The sequence below is a fragment of the Vulpes vulpes genome, chromosome 11, assembly GCF_048418805.1.
Source record: "Vulpes vulpes isolate BD-2025 chromosome 11, VulVul3, whole genome shotgun sequence".
Taxonomy (NCBI): domain Eukaryota; kingdom Metazoa; phylum Chordata; class Mammalia; order Carnivora; family Canidae; genus Vulpes; species Vulpes vulpes.
The window spans coordinates 1,392,825-1,417,452 of NC_132790.1; positions in this window are offsets into that span (position 1 = coordinate 1,392,825).

Sequence of the window (24,628 nt, forward strand, 5' to 3'; positions counted from 1 at the left end):
GTGTCTGCCTTCGGCTCAGGGTGTGATCCTGGGGCCCTGGGATCGAGTCCCACACTGGGCTCCCTGCATGGAGCCTGCTTTTCCCTCTGCCTGTGTCTCTGCCTCTCTCTCTCTCTCTCTGTCTCTCATGAATAAATAAATCTTAAAAAAAAAAAATTTCCAAAAAAAAAAAAAATGTAGTTGTTAAAAGTAGTGGTGGTGGCTCAGAAGAAGGGTGAAGAACCAGGAGCAAAGAGAATAAAGAAATAAATAAGAAAAAGGGCCTCGGTAATGAAATTATTTCAGGAACAAAGGAGTAGGGATGATTCAATCCTGCGTACCTGAGATGAGATAATAATAAAAAAAATAGTAATTAATAGCCATAAATAAAACGCTTTCTCTCTCTCTGTGGCTCTTTGAATCTTCTAAAGCATTTCACAGCTGTTTTATTTGATACCGATAGCAAGTAGCCCTGGAGGGAAGACACTCCTGTCCCCAATGTTGAGCGAAAAGAGTCCAGACATGGAGAGATGAATGTCCCTGAGAAGACGCGAAGACCCAGAAATTCCCACTCGGAATCCGCCTCCTTTCCACTACAATGGACGGGTCAGACACTGTCACCAGGCTCCCTGAAGGCTGCTGGAATCGGAATCAAGCCCTTCATTTATCTTTCTTCACATCCCTTCCTGCCGGGTAAAAACCCCTGTGCTTTAGCGGGCTTCCCACTTCCCTACTACATCTCGGCTTTTAACGCTGTTTCACACGTAGGGCTCCCATTGACCCTGGCTCTCTCCCTAATTGAACCCGAAGACTAAAACATCCTTTACAATAAGCACTTCTTTGTAATAGACAGATTTCCTGGACCCATAAAACAGCTTTTAGAAAGGGCGAGCTGTATTTAAGGAAGACATTAATATAGTGCCACAAAATGAGGTTTGCTGACATATGACTCTCTGAATAATTTACTTTAAATAAATTAACACTAGAATTTACATTTACCTTTGAAAGTCCGATTTACTGGAGACACTGAGGATGTGCTCCCTGGAGAACGGGAACAACAAAAACCACCAGCCTTTGACCGCCCTGCTAAGAACGAGAGTGATGAAATGGCTACTTTTTTCGGAGAAATCTCCGTGCAGCCCACTCTCTCACCATCCTTGGCAGGACCCCCCCCCCCCCCCCCCGCCCACGTCCCCAGCCGTCCTTCTGTCCGCCGACAGGACAGTGTAGCGCCCAGAGGGGGGCGAGGGAGAGGGGACGGCACCCAAGAAACTTGAGTATAAGTGAAAAGTATTCAAATGTAAGGATTCTGAAGGCAGAGTCCACGCTTAGATTTTTCTTTTAAAGAATTATCAAAGAATCAATACTTTAGATATTCAAAGCTATATGATCAACCTACAAAAATTGGGAAAGGAAAAAAATATCGAAAGACAAGGGGAAAAAAAACCCACCTTCTCTTAGTTCTTAGGTTTCACTCTTACCCAGGTACCTACCTGCATTGAGATTCCAGATTGATTATTTGGGCTTATTCTGTCCTTGCGAGAAGACTTCACTTCTGGTTTTTCAGAGACAAAGCATTTTTCTGTGCTTTTGGGGCCGGCGTGGGCCGGCTGGCCTGCCTCACAGTGGAGGGCAAGCAGGCCCCTCGGGCCCCTCAGAGTGAGCACGGCTCACGGGTCCCCTGCACCCGACGGCCTGCAGCAGGGGACCTGCGGGCCACTGGCTGCAACCAGGGCAAGGAAGCCGCTCGGCCGCCAGCCTGGGCTCAGGCCCCACGGACCCGAGTTCGCCTTTGTGGCCTCAGCCCCCAGGCCCAGCAGCCACGGCCCTGACACCACGCCGGGCTGAGTCTGCCCCTGTGCCTTGCACAGCGCGGAGCCTGGCACATCCTGCCCCACGGCTGCCTCCCCGCGGCCACATCAAGGCAGTGGGCGCCGCAGGTCGGGGCGCGGGCCCTGAGTCAGGCTTGGGGGGGTGCTGCCTACCTCCATCAGGGACCAGCCAGGTCGGTGTCAGGGGGTGGGGGTACCTACCTGCATCAGGGACCAGCCAGGTGGCTGTGGAGGTGGGAGGGACCTACCTCCATCAGGGACCAGCCGGATGGCAGCGGGAAGGCTTCTCAGCCTCTCTGGATCTTGGTTTTTCATATATTAAATAGGAATAATGACAAAGTGAGGATGAAATGAGACTTTCCATGTGAAGTGCCCAATGTAAATACTTGGGAAATATTAGTTGTTTTTACTACTATTACCATAGGGTGATGAGAGTCCTTAGCTCACAAAAATTTCTGAAAATTAATTGAAATAATATGAGTAGAGCACCTTAAAAGATATAGTCCATTGGAAGTTTAGTTCCCTGGGTTAACACCTGAAAGTCAGCCCGAGTTCTTTTTGTTTTCTCCTCCTAAAATCATTCTACCAGCATATATTACCAGCACTACTATGAGGAAATTTCCAGAATCCAGCTACTTGTCACCTGCTCCGTGGCTACACCCTACTCCACACTACCACTAGTCTTGGGACTCCTGGGTGGCTCAGTAGTGGAGCATCTGCCTTTGGCTCAGGGCATGATCCCGGGGTCCCAGGATCGAGTCCCACATCGGGCCTCCCTGCATGGAGCCTGCTTCTCCCTCTGCCTGTGTCTCTGCCTCTCTCTCTCTTTCTCTCTCATGAATAAATAAATAAAAATTTAAAAAAAAAAACTACCACTCGTCTCACCAGAATTATGTCCAGTGCAGCCTTCTAACTGGTTTCTGACTTCTGGTCTTGCACTATACAGCGTATTGCCGGATCTAGCAGCCTTTAGTTAAAGATTCTTATTTCAGTTCTTTAATCTAATTATTTTAAATTGAGATCTAATTGATATGTTCGTTTCAGGCATATGACATAATATATTTACATATTGTCAGATGACTACCACAATGAGCCTAGTGAATTCCCATAGTGGTTTTGTGCGTGTGCATGAAATAGTGACTTTCAGAAAAGTTCCACAACCAGTACGGACAGTTCACGTGTACCCTTTACCCAACTTCCCTTAATGTCAACAATTATGTATCACAGGACAATGGTCAAAACAAGGACAGTATTTTAATCAAATTTCCCTTTTGGTCTCAAGTGTTTTATTTCCTCTTGAAGGATGCCATTCAGGATCCCACGTGACCTGACGTTATCGCTTTAGTTTCCTATAATCTGTGACCTTTTCTTGGTTTCTCCTTGACTTTAATGATTTTTGGATGATTACTGGTCAGTTATTTTGTTGGATGTGTGCTGACTTGAGTTTTGTCTGGTATTTCCTCATGATGAGATTAAGCTTTTTTTTTTTTTTTAAAGATTTGTTTATGTATTTGAGAGAGAAAGAGAGCACGCGCATGAGCAGGAGGGGTGGAGGGAGAGGGGGAGAGAGACTCTCAAGCAGACTCCAGGCCTATGGTGGAGCCTGAGGCGGGGCTGGATCTCACAACCCTGAGACCAGGACCTGAGCCGAAACCAGGTCGATGCTCACTGACTGCCTCAAGATCACACATTTTTACCAAGCATGCCAAAGGAGGGAGTCCTCCGAGCACCCTGCCCAGGCTACGCAGGGCGGTGGGGAGAGACGCCGTAAGATACTGACGTCTCCTTGGTGAGGTTAATCTCAACCACTTGATGTCAAGTGTCGTTTATTGGGATCCCCCGCGATCATGGGATTGCCTTCTCCCTCTGCCTGTGTCTCTGCCTCTCTCTCTGCGTCTCTCATGAATAAATAAAATCTTTTTAAAAAAATCGTATCACTATCTTTATTTTGCTCTATAGATTTAATCTAATTCTATCACTATTTATTTTGCTGTTCAAATTGTCCTAGTTTTGACCTTTAAATATATTCCTGTCTCCTTTGAACATACCCCTCAAAACTTTTTTCAGGCAGGCACTTCCTTTATTGCGGGCACCGAAAGATATTCCATCTTGCATTTTTTCCTACTGTAATCCTAGGAATAACGACTTTTTTTAAGAGCCCTGGTTTCTTTCAGTGGGAAGTGATATTTGGAAGCCGAGATCTCGGTGCCTGATGTACTTGCTGGTGGGGGACGGCATTGCTCCTGGGCCCCATCAGCAGACAGAGCTGTGACGTATGTGCATGTTCCCCCTACACAAGCTGTCTTCGGAGGGTAAGTCAGTTCACGTCATTCCTCTGGTCCACACTCTCCTTTGACTTCTTATTTCACTCAACCCATACAATGGCTCACAAGACCTTACTTGGTCTGGGCCCCCACAGCCTCTCTGACTCAGTTTCCCTCTCCTGCCCCACTCCAGCCACATTGGTGTCTTTGCTATTCCTCCAGGGCCACCCAGCCTTTGCACTTACCCCCAGCTGGAACCCTCTTCCCTTAGATGGCTCCGTTGAATTAGGTCCTTGCTTACGTGTCTCCTTATGAGGGATGGTGTTCCTCAGCGGCCAGCCTAAAATAACAGGCTGTCCCCTCCTCTCACTAGAACCCCGATGCTCCTCACCTTGCTTAGAGTTTCCTCCTGCGCTTCACATCTGAGGGCCGCAGCATGTTCTTCCTGCACGTCAACACCTCACATGCTACAGTTTTGCTAGTTTACTGGTTTTTGTCTTTGTCTCTGATAGAATGAAAGCTCTGTTTTGTGCACTCCCTCCTACACAGAGGGAAGCCTAGCACATGGTGGACACTCAATAAATATTTGTTCAGTAAATAAATGAATGAATAAAAGACTAAGTAAGGAATGTGAGCTTTGGAATCAGAAAAAAATAATCGATGCCTCAAATCTCACCGGCTGAGGGAAACCGGACAAGTCTGAAAAGGGCTCTGTCCTTCGGTTTCATCATCTGGAGAAAATAATACTTAGCTCAAGGGGTTATTGCAAGAATTAAATAAGATAATGTGAAGCGATCTTTACCGAATGAATATGTTAAATGTTTGCTAAATAATCCTCAATAAATGATAGCTACTAACGTGATCATCATCCTTAGCTTCTGGCAAAAGAATCCCTTTTGGTCACAGACTTAGGTCCACCGTAGACTCCCCCCCCCCTTGGGGGTCCATTTTGGCAAGTTTCCTCCTCCAACTGAGGGGTTTCAAAGAGTCCTGGGTCCCACCCCCTGCAGCTGTCCAAATGAGTATTTTTCCAGAGGGTCTGGGACCACTGGGACATTCTCCAGAACCCTCAGGCATGTTTTGATGTGTTGGCTTGTGTGAGAAAACCCAAAAGGTGTAACTAATTTGTTAAACAGAAATATAAAACAGGCGCCTCTACTTGCATCTGGAAGGAACCAGCAGGGGAAACAAAGAGTTTGCCAGGACGTCACCCAGGTCCCTTCGAAGGGACAACCTGCCCATGTGACCCTCCAGCAGAGGGACTAGGCTAAGTTGAGGGACCCTAACACACGCCCCCCACACCCCATGCCACCCTACCTCCAGCATGAATTTCCGACACTGATCCCCAGCCTGTCCTTTGGGGCCTCTGGGGGCAACCGAGAGCTGGGAGGGGCTTGGGGTCTTCAGCTGTTAACCCGGGTCAGAGGCTCTCCAGGGTACCCACCCCCCGGGTTCCCATCCGGGCCCCCCGGAGGCCTTAGTTGGCCTCCCCTCTCCTGACACTGACACAGTGGAGAGAGCCTCCATTCTCCAAATGGTCCCTCATGCGGTTTCCCAGTCTGATGCTGAAACATTTTTACAGGCTGTGCCCCAGCAGCTGTGTGCCGGGAAATGGGCCGAGACATCCGGAGGCCTCCCAGTCATCCAACCTCAGGAAATAAGAATGCTGGCTCCCTGCCACGCTGTTGGTCAGTCTCGTTGGGGCCTTAGAAACGTGGAGGGAAGCCTGGATGGTGTCTGGACTCAGAACTTGAAGGAGGGTTGTGATATGGACCAGGACAGTGGGCGCAGTCCTCATTTTAATGTGCCTGTGGACAATTTAAGGCAAGGAGAGGAGGCTGGAAGGAACTTGTGGCTAATTTGCTCGAGCAGCAGTCCCATGGTGGACGGGGCTGTGACCTGGGAGCAGACGCCTGGAGTTCCCCTCCCACTGGGCCACTGTCTTAGCAGCTCTAGCACCTAACTCCAATAAAGTATCATGAGGATCAAATGAGGTAACGTATATAAAAACTCTTTGTAATGTGCTCCTTGACCGTGAGGAGCCCTCACCACTTCTCCCAACCTCCACTACGGCCTCGTCTGCCTCTCTCTGCTGCGTCTCTTTCTTTCTCTATCTCTCTGTACATATGTGCGCACACTCATCCACCTGTTCCTCCAACTGGGTTCTAAACTGGGGTGTTACGGAGGATTCATTGATTCAGGATTACATGGTGGTGGTTAAGCATATGGGCTAGGTGCCGGACTCCCTGAAATCACAGACTCCCTGCTGCTTTTCGTAAGCGACTTCTGGCATGTTCCATAGCCCCTTGATGCCTCAGTTTCCTCGGCTTAAAATGGTGATGGTGATGATGATATGGTCCCTACTTCCACTGAGTTGCTGTGAAGTCCTCAAACTATGTTGAATATCTACAAGTACTCAGTCAATTTAGGCACCAATGTTTCCATACACGAATTGGTGATTTTCCAAAAAAAAAAAAAAAAAAAAAAAGGAAATGTGATCACGTTTATTTTATGATAAACTGCACTGTGTGAATCTGAGTTTCTTTGTGATTTGGCTCAGAAATTGTTCTAAGGGCTTAAAGGACCCCAATTAACACCATGAACATAAATCATCACTGTGTGAGATGGAGAAAGAGTTGGCTATTTGAGCTCTTGCACTGTGCGAATTCTGGTGGCCAAGATCAACCTTGCAGGTCACACTCCATGATTTTAATCTGAAGCCGAAGGGTCCTAATAGGAACAATATCATCGCTAAACTGAAGTCACCAGACAGTGCCCCCTTTGAATGCCTGAGGCTGACATTCAAAAATCCTGTCATTACGTGTGAGGGGACCTCTCCTGTGGCTGAGAGCCTTGTTCCAATAAGTGGAATTCCATTGACTGAGTGCATCTCCCAAAGCCAGTTACGTGAAACACTGGTTCCTTAGAATGCCAATATTGTGGGGTAAAAATCAGTTCCACGTTCCTTATTTGGGCAATTTGACATGAAACATAAGTAAGCAGGTTCCTTTTACTAGAGAACTTTCTAGAGCCTTCAACATGTAATCCATACTGTGAATTCCCAAGACTGGGCCATCATTTAGGGGGTTCACAAATATTCTTGACCCCAGACCCATCTTGTAGGGCTTATAGGGCCTTGGAAAATGCCAGCATGGTGGGATTTAGAACAGACCCGGAGGAGTGAAGTCCCAACTCTATGATTTACTCCCCGTCAAAGTGATTTTGTAAAGCACATTATTTCATTTCTTTGAGCTCAGTTCTCTCATCCACAAGATGGGAATAAAGTACACACACGGATAAACTATATTTGAGAAAGAAAAGTGATGTGTGAATGTATGAGATGAAAATAAAAATGAATGCCAGTGTGGCATTTCCTGCCATTGGGCGCTAGCGGTAAGAGGTGTCTCCCAACTGTCCAAATCTGTACTTCCATTTTGTGGCTACTCGTCTCGTGTGCCTTGTACCAAGACCTTAAAATGTGGCTAATCGGTAAATGTAAAATCTGTGCCAAGTTTTGAAGACCTAGCACCCCCCAAAAATGTAAAACATTAAATTATTCCCCATTAAGTGTTGAGATATTTACATATGACGAATAAAATAAAAAATTTTTTTTTAGATTTTTTTAAAAATTTTTATTTATTTATGATAGTCACAGAGAGAGAGAGAGAGAGAGAGGCAGAGACACAGGCAGAGGGAGAAGCAGGCTCCATGCACCGGGAGTCCGATGTGGGATTCGATCCCGGGTCTCCAGGATCGCGCCCTGGGCCAAAGGCAGGCGCCAAACCGCTGCGCCACCCAGGGATCCCCAAAATAAAATATTAAAATTAATGTCAGCTGTTTCCTTTTACTCTTTAAAATCCTGCCACTAAATAAATAAATAAATAAATAAATAAATAAATAAATATAAAAAAAATAAAATAAAATCCTGTCACTTTTTAAAAATAAGTCTACTACTAGGAAATTGTAAGTGATAGAGCAGCTCACACTTATGCTTTTCTCCCGGAGAGCACGGTCCAAATGGCTGGACGAGTCTTAGAACGGTTCCAAGCTCTAACGTGGTTCGGGCCTGTCTGCGAGCTGCACAGAGCCACTTCCCAGGCTGCCTGAGCAGCTCTTAGGGGGTCAGCGGCCGGGCTGGATTTCCAGAATATAGCAAGCCTGGCCTTTCCGGCCGCAGCAGGTTCAGGAAGAGTTAATGAATGAACTGCGGAGGATGGATAAGCTGTGTAGAGTGGAGGCCAATCTCAAAGTCAAGCCGGGGGAAGGCATTATTTGGTCTGCAGTCTGTTATTCTGGGCTGGATTTTTGATTTCATATCAGACTCACACTCCGTCGGCCTCTCACAGACAGGCCGGCACTGCCAGCGTAATCAGTCATTAGGAGAGTCTACATCAGCCGGGCACTTTGTCCGAGCTATTCAAGGAGTGAGTTAAACAGACCTTGGGCCTCCTGGGCTTCCAATAGGTACTTGCCTTGAGACAAAGAGTCTCAGGGCTCCAGAACGTCCACCATCCAAAGGGCATTGCCTTACAGGTGTAACAAATGCCTGAATATTGTGCCCAGGCATTGGGTACAGTGGGCGAATAGCGAAGGCGAGGCAGAGAGGGGAATGGGGAATGTCCCTAGTGCTTTGGCTGCGTCTCTCTAAGGACACGCATCACTGCCTACCCAGTATGACGCGTGCATGTATGTGTGCGAGCGTGTCTGGCCTCCCTTCTTAGAACACAGCTCCAGGGAAGTTTCCAATGAGTATTCATATCGGATTTATCTTTGTGTTATTACCCGATACAGAACTTGAATGTTCAGATAATGTATAAGGAAGAAAGTGAAGGAGGGATGGAAGGTAGGAAGGGAGGAAGGAAAGGGGGCGGGAGAGTGGGAGGGAGGGAGGGAGGGCCAAGAAGCACATCCTACTAGAAGATCATGATCTGAGAGTTCCAGAGAGTCCGGGCCACACCAGGCAGGCATCCACCATCGAATGTGTGGAGTTGCTCCTGTTCCAAGTCATCTCCCGCCTCCTCAGAGGAGGGCGTCTGAGGGGTGTGATAGGGCCAGAAAACTCTCCTGAACGCTGCGCTCCGCGCATCCACCAGTCGCTCACCACCACGTTGCCCAGTGCTCTTTATTGCCACACATATTATTGTAATTTTGGTTTTTTCTATTTGCACCTAAGCTCGTTCCTCAAAGGCGTGGGAAGGTTCACCAGAGACAATGAGCCCCGTAATAAGACGGTGTCTACACACGGAGAGCCCAGGTCAGAGAGACAGCCAGGCCGGGCGGGGCCGACGGGCTGCGGGGCTGGTGTCCCGGGCCCCCAGGTGGGGGGCTCGATGTGGGCCTGAGCCGGCCCGGGCCTGCGGCTGCCCACGGCTCCTACCAGGCCCCTCCCTGCCAGGCCAGCCCCAAGGACGGCGCGGGGACAGAGAGCGGGGGGCGGCCCACGGAGCAGGGGAGCAATTAAGAAATACCGATCAGGGCCTAACTGAGCTGAGGGGAAGCGGGGGACGGCAGCCTTCCAATAAGGGGTGTGTGGGGAGGAAGCCGGGGCCCTCCCTCAGCCATGCTCAGCATTCCCATCAGACGTCCCGGAAGCACGAGCCGGGGCTGCTGGCCGGGCCAGGCCTGTGTGGCGCGACGCCTCCTCTGCTCCGTCCTTGGGGCCAGGCCCCTCGCCTCCCGGCCCAGAGCCCAGGCCCGAGCACATCTGCTCCCTCCTGTCAGCCTGGCAGCAGCGGCTGGCAGGGGTTCCCAAGGAGCCGACTGCACCGCAGGGGCCCTCATTAAGGCCTTCCAGCGCGGTGCCCCTGGAGGTGGGCGAGGGTGAGCAGAAGTGGCACTTGGGCCAGCTGGCGACAGCTGCCCCCGTGCCCTGGCACGGCTGCCCGCCCCTGCCCTCCCGGCCCACATCCTGGTAGGACGGATCTGACCCTTAGCCCACTGCCTGATTAGAGATGATGATGCTATTTTTTTTTTTAAACCATTCCTCCCTAATGAGCTTCCGCATCCCTGTTTCCAGTCAGAGCCCACACGAGGTAGGAGCTGGGCAGGGCCCGCGTCCTTAGCAGCTGGCTCAGCGCAGCGGCCCTCTGCAGCCTCATTATCGCAATTCCCAGAACCGATGCAAGCCTTTGTCTAGGAGCCTGTAACTTGTTAGTGGCTTGAGGCTGATTCACATCTTCTCTGCTTCTGGGGGAAAGGCACAGGACCCCAGACAAGCACGTCTCCAGCCCCAGCCACGTCAGAGAAGCTACAAAGAACTCCAAGGCTCTCACACGTGGGGCGCGGTGGCTGAGAGGGAAACACAGGTGTGCACCCCCGTTGTGATGGAAGTCACGCTGTACCACAAGTGTGACGTCTGGGGCACTCAGCCTAGCACAAGCGGAGTGGAACTCAGAGGTCACGGTCTGACCTTGAGATCGAGACAAGATGGGTCCAAAGTTCCCCCTCCCACGCCTCCACGGGATTCCAAGACCTTCCCTGCATTTCTGGGGATACCTGCAGGCCTTATATTATCACTGTCACCTCCGGGCTCCTGTGTCCATGCACGTGGTGTCTCGGCTTTACACAACCCAGACACAGGAGAGATCCGTCTCTTCCTCGGGGTTCACCCAGCCAGAACACACACCCCCTCCCGGAGCGTCCCTGAGGGCCGTGGATACTCGGAAGAGCCGGGATCCAGGGGAGACGGAGAAACGAGGGAGGGCTCTGCAGGGGGACCGCCGCGCCCAGGGCCAGAGTCCCGCGGTCTACGCCCCGGACCCCCCTCTTCTGCCTCTCTGATCTCCCAGCCCTTGAGAACACAGATCCCAAAACAAAACCAGATACGAATTTCTCTGTTGCTTCCTGCAGAGAAGCTTGACCATCTCATCTTGCTACGGGGCATCCTGCTGTCCCTTATGCCCCCGGTTCTTTCTGGTCCCCCTCGTAGATTTTTTGAGATATTTCCCCAGAGATAAGGCCCTCACTACGATGAATTCTAAGCTAACTACTCGGGCATAATATTTTCGCTTTATTATCTTTGCTAAGGTGTCATTCCACGAGGCACATTGCCTGCCCACGTCTCCCGATAAGCGCTAGAATTCGCTCACTGGACGGGATCCTGGAAACGGATCTTCCCTCCAGTGTTAGGAACTTGCTCTTGGATCCCAATGAACGGTTGTTTCACAGGAACTTGTGCCGAGGTTTAGGATCCCACCTTGACGGGATCGGAACCCCCCTTGGAGGCCAGTCCTGGCTAAGTGAGCTGTCCCCTTAGGGGTTCACAAAGCACCTCGTCCGTACCCCGCCCCACCGCTCGCCAGGCTGTAAGTGAGCTGACAAGTGGGGGCTCAGGAGTTCTCCGAGTCAGCCGTGGGACCGAGGATCGTTTGCCGGCATGACCCGGCACACTGCAGGACCTCAAGACACATTTGTTGAACACATAAACTGCCACCAGCCACCCCTCACCTAGCAAGTGAACTTCCCTACAAGACACCCCTGACCTGGGACCACACTCACTTCTGATAGCCTCCAGCGACGGGGAAATCTCGGTTTTCTTACTACGAGGAAGTTCTTCGTCTTGTTCAGTCTTTATCTGACCTACCGCAACCCGTAGCCATCGACACCTAGAGTCCCGCGTACCCAAACTCGGCTTAACCGCCCTTCAAATATTTACCCCAGCTCTTTCCCTCTGGGCCTTCCCACATTTTTGTCTTTCTCCCATTTTGTCCCCATCTTTGGCCTCACTACAACCTCTTCCTCTTTCATGTTATAACTTGAAGGTCACTTGCCTAGTAACCCCCTAGGAACCATGTCCCCACAATTACACTCTTTCGTAGTCTTATGTTGGTTTCCTTCTCAGTACGTGTCACAATTCGAAATTATAGGACTCTTTTTGTATCCATCAGGACAGAAATCCAACACTAGCTAATTGAATCCATAAAAGGGCGGGCGTCTATTCCCCTACCTAACCCAAAGACACCTCTAGACCTAGGAGTTCACATGAAGTTTCCAGGGCTCTTTCTCTCTTCATTTCCTAACTTCTACCTCATTCCAGGCTTACATTAATTTTCAAGATTTTTTTCCCACGGGATGGCAGAAATGGTCACTGTCTCTTCTAGTATTATACCTTTTACAGACCAAGATCCCTAAGAAAAGGGCACAGGTGTCTTCCCCAGTGGCTTCCACAAAATTCCTGAGCATGATCATGGCCAGACTGAAACCAATCACTAAAACCAGGGGTCACTGATGGACCAGATCTAGGTCAGTTGCCCTCTTTGGGATCAATGGCTGCACAGGGAAATTAGTAAGGCCAGTACTTCAGAAAAATGTACGCTCCATATGAAAAAGGTAATGGACAATTTCTCAAAGGAAGAAATCCTGAACAACCACAAAATATGGAGGTTTTCCCGTTCAATGCCTATCTCCCCCCTTAGTCATAGGTGCCATAATTTGCTGGATCCCCTTTGTTTTCTTTTCCACTTGTCAGGGACCCTAGCACATAGTAGACGTTCAATTTATTGGATGAATGAATGTATCAAATGTGTCTTCTCTTCTTTAGGCTGAAGACCACTCCTCCCTGTTTCTGCAACCTTTCTTCATATTGACTGTTTTTTGGTATTGCCAGCAATCACTACCACACTCTGGATCAGGATGCCTAGCTTCCAACCCACCCCCTTCCCCAAATGAGGCAGTTTTCTCATCTATCAACTGGGAAACATAACCCTGGACATCAGTTTTGGAAAAGATCAAATAAGATAATAGAAGTGTTTTATGGAGCACCCCATATGAGATTTAAGGCAAAAATAGTGCCAGGGGAGCTTCCTTAGTAGTGCTTTCAATGGAATACATGAAAATACGGAGTTAAAGACCCTTTACTGTGATCTCAGATTCACTATCTCTGGGAAGCTCCCCAGCATCTATTCTGGCTGCTGACATAGCATTTTTCAAGATCCCAGGGCCTGGTTGGCGTTGTCAACACTGACCTGGAGACCAGAAAGGAAGGACTATGCTACTTCTGCAAGACGCAGTACCATGGAGGACGAGGAGGCCACAGAACAGATCGACAGGAATATATTGCACATGTACTGCTCATAGTCTAGTCTACTGCTTTAAGCTCTCTGCTGCACGTGATGCCTAACCCATCCAATGAAAGAAGAACGAACCCACAAATCTTAAGTTACCTGGTTTCCTTTCTGGCATTAAAAATAAAACCCTGAATTTAAAAGAGAATCACCTTCCTATTTAAGTATGTTTATGTCCTCAAAACCCAGGTGTCTAAACAACGCACAGAATTCCTTCCTGGCTTGATCCAAACATCTCATCTAATTCCCTCTCTTGCACATTCTGGTCTGGCCTCAGAGACATACTTGCAGTTCCTCAAACTTGCTTTCTCTCTCTCTGTTCCTTCTGGGCTTCAGTGCTACCTCTGCCAACCCTTTTCCCTCACTGTTTCTTTTTGCTTTAGTTCATGTCTTCCAGGAAGTCGTTCTTGATCTCTAACCTAAAGGACAGGCGAGGTGTCCCTCAATAAGCTTCCAGAGTGTCCTGTACTTACTGTCTTATCAATGATGGTAGAGACACTGTCTTTATCATTGCTCTGCCTTCAATACAAAAAAAAAATGTAGAGCATATAGTAGGTATTCAGGTTTTTTTCTCGTGGTTGTTTTAACATGAATGAACTCTCAACTCGGGATAACAAGAAGAGACACCTGCCATTCAGAAATAAAATTTGGAGCATAACTCATTTTCTGCTCCCCTATCACCCTGGGTCTTTTCAATGAGGTCATTGAGATCCATCATGTCCCACCCACACACATGGAATTTGAACTGTGGCTTGTGACATTTGGAAGGGATTTAGGGATCGTGGTGATTATTTGGATGGATTTGTACCATGTTGCGGGCCCCACAGCATTTCAAGCCCTTGATCAATACATAGAGTGGATGTGGGCCAACAAATTGTGGTATGTGCTAGCGAGGGACCCAGAGTATCATTTCTTAGGGACCATAACACTTGTGGATTTTTCTATGCTTTTTTGGATGGTATTCTTGAGTGCTCACTTTATAACCAGGGCCACGACTTTTTCAGAGATGTTGACAAATACAAACTCACCAGGGAAATTGTAATCATCCCTAATCTAGCTGGAGCTGGAGTCGTAACCTTAATAAGTATAAGTAGATGCCATCTGTCTATCCACCTCCGCACTGCTGCACTAGCCCCTTCTTTATCTGCTCAGTCTGGGAGAACAGCCAACTTCCTGTTAGGGGCCATGCTAAGAGCAAGGAGAGGGCCTCGTGTTTCTCACTAGGTCCAGGTCTCATCCTTCAAATGAGTGAAAGAACAGCAACATATCTCACTGACTTGTGGGTGTTTTCTAGTCTCTCAGTTTTCAAGGATTCAAAGACTCATACCTCTAGAATCATTCTTCCGGGCTCGAGTATCATTCTCCCAAAGGCCCCTATGAAGTATTTATCACGTAGCACTCTTAATTTCCAGGGATAGAAAACCCAAATCAAAATGCCATAAAGCAAATGCCATATTGGTTTACATCACTAAAAAGACCATGGCATGGGGTGCTGGCTTTGGGCCAAGCTTGATTCGGGGTACCTAACAGTGTCCTCAGGGAGCAGGTCCTCCTTCTCCATCTCTCCCTCTGCCTGCTTGGTGTTAACTCCCTCTCAGGAAAGCTCCCAAGGGGACTTAGCAGTAATAGGCTGCCATTTCTTCCAGTTCCACTTTCGACAGCTCCTGTGCTCAAGCAAAAGTGCCACGATTGGCTCTGATGGGGCATAAATGTCTCATCTTGGGTCCCATGCCCATCCCTAAATGATTTACTGCAACTGGAGATATAAGATGCTAGGCCTGAGGTCATATGCAAAAGGATAGAGTTAGCTCCACAAAACTGCATGGACCAAGGATGTGGTACTAATTATTCCTAGAGGACAATTCAGATGTTACCACTATAAAAAATAGGTATTAGGCAGCCAAAAAAAAGCAAATTCTTACCACAAATAAACCTGTGCATCAAAGCCTTAAAAATGCTCATTCTCTTTCTCATTCACTTTCTCTCTTTATATTACATAAATATATTATATAATATAAAGAGAGAAGAGAATTATTATATTATTAATAAAATAATAATATTAATTATTAATATTAATAATAGTATATTATATTAATATAATAATATATCATTAATATTATATATAATATTATTAATAATATATTATATAATATATAAAGAGAGAATATATATTTATCATATATATTTTTTCTAGGGAATATATATCTATATTTTTTAAAGGAATAATCAAATGTACAAAAATTTGTGCTCAAAGACACAGGGATATCATTGCAACAGTATTTTCCAAGAGGGAATCAACTACATTATGAAAAGTCGAATCATGGATTATTATGCATGTGCAAAAATGGTATTTTTCAAGAATAATTCATGGCATAAGAAAATGTTCATGATATAAGAAGAGGTAGAATGAAATGGATATATATGCATGCACAGATCATATTTGAGAATCGTGTTCATTGTAATTATGTAAGGTGATGATGTGATCACTGCTCTTACGGTGGTCGCCACTCCACAACATGTAAATATGCAAAATCACTATGAGGTACACCCTGCATTCACACAGTGTTATGTGCCCACTGTATCTCCATAAACCTGGAAAAAAAAAAACATTGAAAATAAGAAACATATTCATAAAAATGTAGAAATAAATAGCAAAATGGTAGCAATGGTTACCTTTATGGTTTTAGGACCGCAAGCTATTGTTTTCTTCTTCATGTTTCCTATATAAAGTTCTTTTACAATCAGAGAACAAAGCAAGTTCTTTTTAAATAGAAAGCAACCACGTTACCTTGGGTTTACAGTCACGTTGCTTGGATTACCAACCCTAAGCAGGGCCTTGAGGTCAGGCAAGTGTTGAGAGCTTTCAGGGAAGGTCTGCTCTAGGGAGGCCAGCCTTCATTGCACCAGCAGCAGGGTAGCCTGTGGACCTGCTGGAGGAAAAAGAACCTGAGGCAGTAACCAAGAGGCATCGGGAAGGGGAATAGCTTCGTCCTGGTTGGGCTCCAGTCAGGCCTGGGTGGGCCCCGGAACGTCCTTGCGGAAATTCTGCTGCATCTGAGGCTTCCAAAGGGGTGGGCACCGTCCTTAGCTCATTAGAGTGGTGTGTGAAGCATGATAGAGAACAACAAATCCCTGATTTGGGGCGTGCGAAGGCAGCACATGAGCTCGCTTGCTGGGAGTGGGTGACACTTCCCACAACTTTCCCCAAATCTGCCAATCCTTTGAGGAACAGCTTGAACAATTATAGAAACCACAATAATTTAATTTCTTATATATGTTTTATAAGGCATTCTTTACTTCTCAAGATACTCTCACATATCCCGCCTCGTCTGATCTCTCCACGGACTCTGTGAAGTAGGGGGTCCAACCAATGTTCCCACTTGTCAGATTTTGAAAAAATGAGGCATTTAGAAGAAGAAAGCTTAGTTGGAGAGACTCTTTTTTTAATTTAAATTCTATTAATTAACATATATTGTTGGTTTCAGAGGTAGAGGCCAGTGATGCATCAGTCTTACATAGCACCCAGTGCTCATGACATCACGTGTCCTCCTTAAAGTCCACCATGCGGTTGTCCCATCCCCCGCCCTCCCCCCTCCAGCAGTTTGTTTTCTATGATTGAAAGTCTCTTATGGTTTGTCTCTCTCTCTGGTTTTGTCTTGTTTTATTTTTTCCTCTCTTCCCCTATGATCCTCAGTTTTAGTTCTTTGATTCCACTTATGAGTGAGATCACAGGATAATTGTCTTTCTCAGATTCACTTATTTCACTTAGCATAATATCCTCTAGTTCTATCCATGTTGCTGCAAAGGGCAAGATTTCTTTTTTTTTATTTCCTTTTTTTTTTTTTTTGATGGCTGAGTAGTTTCCCACCGTTTATACAGACCACATCTTTCTCCATTCACCTGCCGATGGGCATCTGGGGTCTCTCCACAGTTTGGCCATTGTGGACACTGCTGCTCTAAACATTTGGGGTGCAGGTGCCCCGTCAGATCACTACATTTGTATCTTTGGGGTAAATTCCTACTAGTGCAAATGCTGGGTCATAGGCTAGCTCTATTCTCAACTTTTTAGTATTGGTACTGCCGAAGCAAGCACTAGTCTCACCAAACCTCCATCCTGTTTTCCAGGGTGGCTGCACCAGCTTGCATTGGAGAGACTCTCAGTAAGAGGTATTTAAGTTGCATTCCAGCTGATTTGGAAACATGGGGATGCATCATAAATAGAGAGAAGGCAATTCCATGGATACCCCTAGGTCAGGAAATGACCCTGGAGCCTACAAATAGAGGACCAATCATTGCAGCTAATCTCACGATCTAGAAGAGGAATATAGAGGAGAGAGACAAATTCTAAAGAGGGAGCTCTCTGTGTACAGAAAAAAAAAAAGGCTTTGGGCGCCTGGGTGGCTCAGTGGTTGAACATCTGCCTTGGGCTCAGGTAGTGATCCCAGGTCCTGGGATCGAGTTCCCCTCTTCCTGTGAGGAGCCTGCTTCTCCCCCTGCCTGTGTCTCTGCCTCTGTATCTCTCATGAATAAATAAATAAAAATCTTTTTTAAAAATAATGAAAAAAATTAAGATATTTAGAAACCCCAAATACTGGAAAGATCATATTGCCCACCCCCATGAGTAATTCAAAATACAGGACTATATAATAAAATCTTATATACTATCATATTTAGCAATATTCCTTCCCCCCTCAAAAACAAAAACCACAAAACTATCCTTTAGAAAAGAAGGGAGTTCCCTTATATTCAAGCTACTTCAAAATGTCTCATATTCTGGGACACTCACTGTAATACTTCATTTTGAACAAAAAGTACTGTTTGGGGAAGATGGATTAGCCCTAGAACTTTCTCAGTTAAGGCTGGCTTGGGATGATTACTGAGGTTACCTAGCAGAACTGGTAAAAAAATAAAAAGAGAGAGAGAGAGAGAAAGAGAGACAGGGACAAATTCAACACAGTTTTACTAATTATTATAATTATGAGCCCCTAATTCCAAATGTTGACTATTGTTGTGAACAGGCTTCTTAAAAGTCATTCTCGTATGCATAAGAGTCAGTGTTGAGGAAAGTACAAATATGTACATATGACAACCTCAAGGATGCTGATGTTCTGGAAATGGCTTCTGTGGGCTTGGAGACAAAATGCCCAGTGACCCCGTCACACGTGGATTCAGTCAGTCTGTACCTCTAACAGCTCATGCAGAAATACAACTGATGTTCTCCAGAAAGAAACTTTTTGAGTCTTAAATGATTAAATGACACAAAAAAGTGGCTGCCGCGATAGCAGATATTGATGCCAAAAATATTTTTGAAGAGTTTGAATAAAGTTGCTTTGTGATATATGAGAAAGAAAAGGCGTAATTTATTTAAGAGAGAGAGAGGGAGAGAGGCAATCCCAAGCAGGCTCCACGGCCAGCGAGGAGCCGGGTACAGGGCTCAGTCTCACAACCCTGACATCATGACCTCTTAATTCTTTTTTGAAATGTCAGGTATCAAAAAGTTCCAAAAAGCCCTTTTGGGTGTTCGCCTCTGATGTGGCTGGTCTACGTTTGATCTACGTATCGTATAGCGTATTGATCTGCTAATTTGCTCATCTAGGTCTCCGGGGTCTGTGGTCCAAATAGCATCCAAATGCTGAAATCCAAGAGTAGTAAGATCATGTGGCACAGACGCAGACACGGAGAATCACCTCTTTCAGAGTCCGGGGAAGACACCGTATGACAATTCCGTCGTTCTCTTAGGGATTACAGGACCCCTTAATCCTGATTCCTGGTCTCCTGTCTATTCAGGGAGTGAGACTGCAGCAAAATCTCATTAACCCTCTAATTAGTTTCCCAAGGCAGCCGTAACAAATTACCAAACACTTGCTGGCTTACGACAACAGAAATGAATTCTCTCCTGGTGTGGAGGCCACCATGGGTAGTCAGGGTGTCAGCAGGGTTGAGCCCCCGAGAGGCTGTGAGGGAGAAGCCATCCCGGGCCTCTCTCCTAGCTTCTGGTGACTGTCCGCGAGCCGGCCTTCCTCGGCTGGTAGGTGTAGTCCAGGCCGTGTCTTTTCTACACGTGGCTTTCCCCCGTGTGTCTACGTCTCAAATGTCCCTCTCTTTTCTCTTATACGGACACAAGCCAACATTAGTCTGGTCTGCTCTGGTGAGGCATGAAAACGAGTAGCTGGAAAGGTAAAGTCAACGTTAAAGCCTCAGGTGTGGGTAGGGTGCCCCTTCTTTGCACATTTCCCATCATTCACTTTTCTGTACTCTTCAAGAGGCCAACAAGGTCAGAGATAGCAAAGGAGACCATTGTCTCTTCCACTTAAAGCCCGGCACAACGCAGGCACTCTGCGAGTATTTGTCACATGGAAGAATGAATGAGTGAGAGGGACAAAACGTTTTCAGCACATTGGGCGGTGGGCCTCAGACCTAGCTTTCACCTAGGGTCTTATCAGCCCGCACTGCCCCTCCCTGGCACCTCCAGACCTTCGAGGTGTGCACACTGTCCGAGGTACGGGTGCCTCGAAGACTAAAGCACCCAACTTCCTTCCTTCCTTCCTTCCTTCCTTCCTTCCTTCCTTCCTTCCTTCCTTCCTCCCTCCCTTCCTTCCTTCCTTCCTTCCTTCCTTCCTTCCTTCCTTCCTTCCTTCTCCTTTCTTTCTTTCCATTATTTTTACTAATTTCCTTCCCAAGTATGCCGTCCACAAAGCAGAATTTAAATGGGGCCAAGTCCACGTGATGGGACGAGCACTGGGTGTTATATGTTGGCAAATTGAATTCAAATGAAAAATTTTAAAGAATAAAAAAATTTTTTAAAGGGAGGTGTGGGGGGAAGGAGGCCAAGTCATTGAGTCTTTCCACTAATGAAGTTCTGGACTTCCAGAAATAGACACAAATGACAGAATCAAACAGAAGATGCCTTTGTAAAACTTCCAAAAGAAATAAACTTATGTAAGGAAGGCTGTGCTGGAGTGTGTGTGTGTGTGTGTGTGTGTGGTGTACAGGGTATATTCCTGAAGGCCACCACAACTGAGAGGTCACGGGCGCGCCTGAGTAGCTCAGTCGGTTAAAGGCCCAACTCTTGGTTCTGGCTCAGGCTGTGATCTGGTGGTCACGGGACCCAGCCCTGCATCCAGCTCTGTGCTCAGTGCCAGAGTCGGCTTCAGATTCTTCCTCCCTCTCCCTCTGCCCCTCCCTGCTTGTACTCTCTCTCTCTCTCTCTCAAATAAATAAATAAAATTTTTAAAAACAAACAAAAAACCTGAGAGGTCACAGGAGAGATGCATTTCCTAGAACACCAAACTAGAAGTTCAACCCCCAGAAGACAGAGGCCTTAATGATAATGTGGACTCCCACGCGTCTACGGTGCAGGCTCCAAAGGGCGCCGTGAAGGGAGTCCTGATCGTTGCCACCACCCTTTACGGACTCTAGTATAGATATCAACATCCCACTCTCGCATCTCATCAGCCTCTTCCCTCTTCTCTGATGTTTTCTTGCATGGCCCTCATCTGACTTTGCTAACTTATAACTTCTCCACTGTTTACCGTTCCTAAGAGCAGTCATAATTGGGTGGGACAAGCTGATGGAAGGCCCCACAGCTTTCCAGCCACAGAAGAATGAATGATGGTGGGGAAGAAATATTTGTCCCACACCACCTAGGCAGGGAGGGACTCTGCTGCTTTGTAGGGTGAACATGGGGACAGCAATCCTCATGTTCCCTCTCTCTCTCTCTCTCTCTCTCTCTCTCCTTCTTCTCCTATGTCTAAGGCAACAGTCACTAATTTCTACTATGCATCTTCATAACATTTTATTGTACTAATTCTATTCTTTTATGCTATTCTTTCTTGGGCTCATCCCTCATCCAAGAAAGATGAGACGTACCAAACGTGACTTACGTTCCCGGCCAGTTTTATTTGGACTCGTTCCAGATTGTTCATAGCAATTGAAAAATGGCACCAAGGCTTTACCTCAGTCATCTTCCTCCCTAGCACCCCCAGGAACAGCCTTAATATGCTGTGGAAAAAAAACTGGGTTGAGTGTCTCTAAGGTAAGCAATGAGTTGAATTTAAGTAAATTATAATCAAAGTAGAAAGAAAAGAGTGTAGTCATTTGAAGTGGGTTCAATTCAAAAGCACAAAATAGTCTGTAATTTCGAGGCAAACTGTATGAACTGAGCACCAATTTCCTCATCCGTAAAATGGAGCTGCTGCTACGTAGCTCACGGGGTTGTGGCAGGTCCTAAATGAAAAGAACATCTGGAAAATGTGTAACACATAAGAGCTATTCAGTAAGTGTCCAATAAATCATAAGCTGTTCAATTAGTTCTCTTACCTCCAGCTCCTAAAAATGCTCTGATATGGACTTTGTTTTTTTTTTTTCATAAGCGTGACATCTAGACATATTTGTTCCAAATTTCAATACAATTGTATTCAAGCCCAGATTGGTTTCAAATATTGTGTCAGGAGCGTACACGACTTTACATACAGGCTTCTGTTGTACACATAAGACTCGGGCATTTCACTGCATGTAAATTATACTTCAATAAAAAAAAAAAAAACGTCCACTCTCTTCTCTCTCAAAAGTGTGGGACTATTCCTTCCTATTTATTCCCTGAAAGGCCCCCTGACATCCCTGCCTGGCCTCCAGCTGCAAATGTGCCCCAGATGGAAAAGGTGAAGACAAGCTGTTTAAATGTTTATGGCACTGCACTTCCTCAATTATAAACCCACACTTTCTCATTTTAATATTTCCAGAGAAGCAACTTACATTCAATGGACATTTGATGCAGGGTTTCTTCCCTCGATGCCCCTCCAGGGCATTCACCCCCTTACTCTCTGCAAAGTCACTCTGAAACCGCAGTGTGCGTCAGGTCAGTGCCATCCAGGAACCACTGAGATCTGCTCACCGAATGTAGATAACCTAGGGATACGGAATAACTGATATACTTGGCATTTCCTACGTGCTACGGTTTTACACATATTCACTCATTTGGTCCTCAAAACAAAACCCATTGGGATGGCAAGATCATTACCCCCGCGCGACAGACAAGGAAAAGGAGACTCAGAGACATTAAGGAGCTTGCACAAATTCAGACCACGTCGAAGTGGAGAGCCGGGTACCTGAAGCCAAGCAGTCTGGCTCCCGAGGCTCGGCCCCTCACCACCAGGCCTCTCTGCCCCTCTACATGCCCTAATGTCAGTAACAGGAAAACCCGGGTGCGCTTGCTGAATGCCCGTTGAGTGCACTGAAAACGAGGGGGCAAAATATTGTAGTTCCAGGCCTTCAGGACGCTTGAAACCTGAACAACAGAGATGTGGGATGTTAGAAATACTTTTGATGTCAGAGTACAAGACTTGTGCTGCCCAGGCAAAAAAAGAGGCTCTGTGGAAGACACTGCTGGAAGGGGCCTTGGGGGCTGGCTGAGTCCAGTTGAGCTGCTATAATAAGATGCCATAGACTGCGTGGCTTACGCGTAACAGACATTTATTTCTCAGGTTCTGGAGTCGGGGAAGTCCCAAATAAGGTGCCAAGAGATGTGGTGTCTGGTGAGGACCTGCTTCCTGGTTTCCAGACAGCATTCATGTTGCTCTGTTGTCATCCGGCAGGTGGGTGAAGGCACCCTCTGAGCCTCCCTTACACAGGAACTAATTCTTTGCATGGGGGCTCCAACCTCAGACCTAAGCACCTCTCAAAGGCTCCACCTCCAAATACCCTCACACTGGGGGGTTAAGTTTCAACATAGGAGTTCGTGGGAAGGGCGTACTAAATTGGGCGCAGCCCTCTCGCATCCCTGAGAACAGAAGCCAGGCCCGTCCCTATCTGACTTCGACGAGAGAGGCTCCACGTTTATTTCAAACCTCTTCTTCTTGAGCTTTCACCTTGTTAAATCAATCCTCCATCCTCTTCGTAACTTGATGTCTCAGCACATGCCCCATCCTTGACCATTTCAGCTGGCAATGAGCCCGGGGGCAACTCCTTTGGTTATTTCCTACGACATCTTGGTACCTCTCACAATGACTGGCTCTGTGCAACCCTGAGATTTCCACATGAGACCACAAATTGAGAGCAGGAGTACCCTTCGCCCCTGTACCCACCCCTACGGGGAGCCTAGAACTCACTGTGGCTCAAATGCTTAATGACGGTGGCCAGATACCTTGGTCCTCGTTGTCCATTGCCACTCAACTTCAGTTTATCTGTCAGGTGCTTAGAAGAGTGTCCACCTTATAGTAGGCAGCCAACACATACTTCGAAGGAATAAATAAATAAAGGAATAAGTGTCCATCTGTACCTGCTTGCAGGTTCCCTGAAGATCAAGGAAGCTCCCATGAACGAAAGCCCATTAGATGCAACAAGCGTCAAGTTTTTTCTTATCTTCAAATAATGTAGTAGATAGGATCAAATGCCTACAACGATGGCCATTCCGGTGGTCCAAGGTGACCCCTATTGATCTCTGTTTCCTGGTATTCAGCCCTTGTGAATCAGGGATGAACTGCGCAATCAGAATACTCTAGAACTTACAGTGTGTCGTGTGTAACTTCCAAGGCTAGGTCAAAAAAAGGCACCGTCACTTCCGCCTTGAAGGCCTCCGTTGCTGGGAAGCCAGCCGCCATGTCAGGAGAACGCGCGGTTAGCCTGTGGAGGAGCCTTCACGAAGGGGAATTCAGAACTCCCCCCAGCAGCCAGCACCAACCTGCCAGCCACATGAGGGAGCCACCGTTGAACAGCAGCCTCTAGCCTCGGTCCAACCTTCAGATGACTGCAGCCCCAGCTGACGCCTGGAATGTTACCTCATGAGAGACTCTGCTGCAGAAGCACACACCGAAGCTGCCCTGAAGTCCTGGCCCTCGGAAAATATGACAGATGATAAATACAAATTACTGTCTTAAATCCACTAAATTTTGCGGGCCATTTGTTATGGAGTCACGGATTATAAAGGAAAACAAAACAATAAGTAGAAATACCAAGTATTAAGAGAACCCACTATCTGGTGGCCCATTTTGCCTGTCGTAGCAGAGAATCCTCACAGTGGGAGAGAGGTTATTCGTGTCAGCAGGTGGACACAGGACGCCCAGGAAGCTTCACGATGGATCCGGGTACAAGAGGAGGCGGAGGACCCTGACCGAGCTAGGAGAATACGCTTCCAGCGAGTGCTTGCCCCCTCTGCTACCTCTCCCGTGTCTTCTCGCCTCTCTGACAAGCCCCAAATAAGGAACATTGACCCCATGAGGTGATAAGGGGAACAAAGGACACTGCGTCAGGCCCGGGAGACCTGGGCCGACCTTCTTGCCTTGGCTACACGGGGCTTAGTCCATATAGTGACTAACACAAGTCAAGAAGAGGCGCCCCTTCCTCCCTGCAGCTGCAGCCTCGCTGTGGGACACTTGTGGAAGGACACAGCGTGGCCTGGATTTCCCTACCTCTGGCCCTCTTGGTTGGCACCCTTCTGCATGGCACAGCCGGCCCCTTGAGGGGTTATCTTGACGGACGGATGCCCAGACCCTCC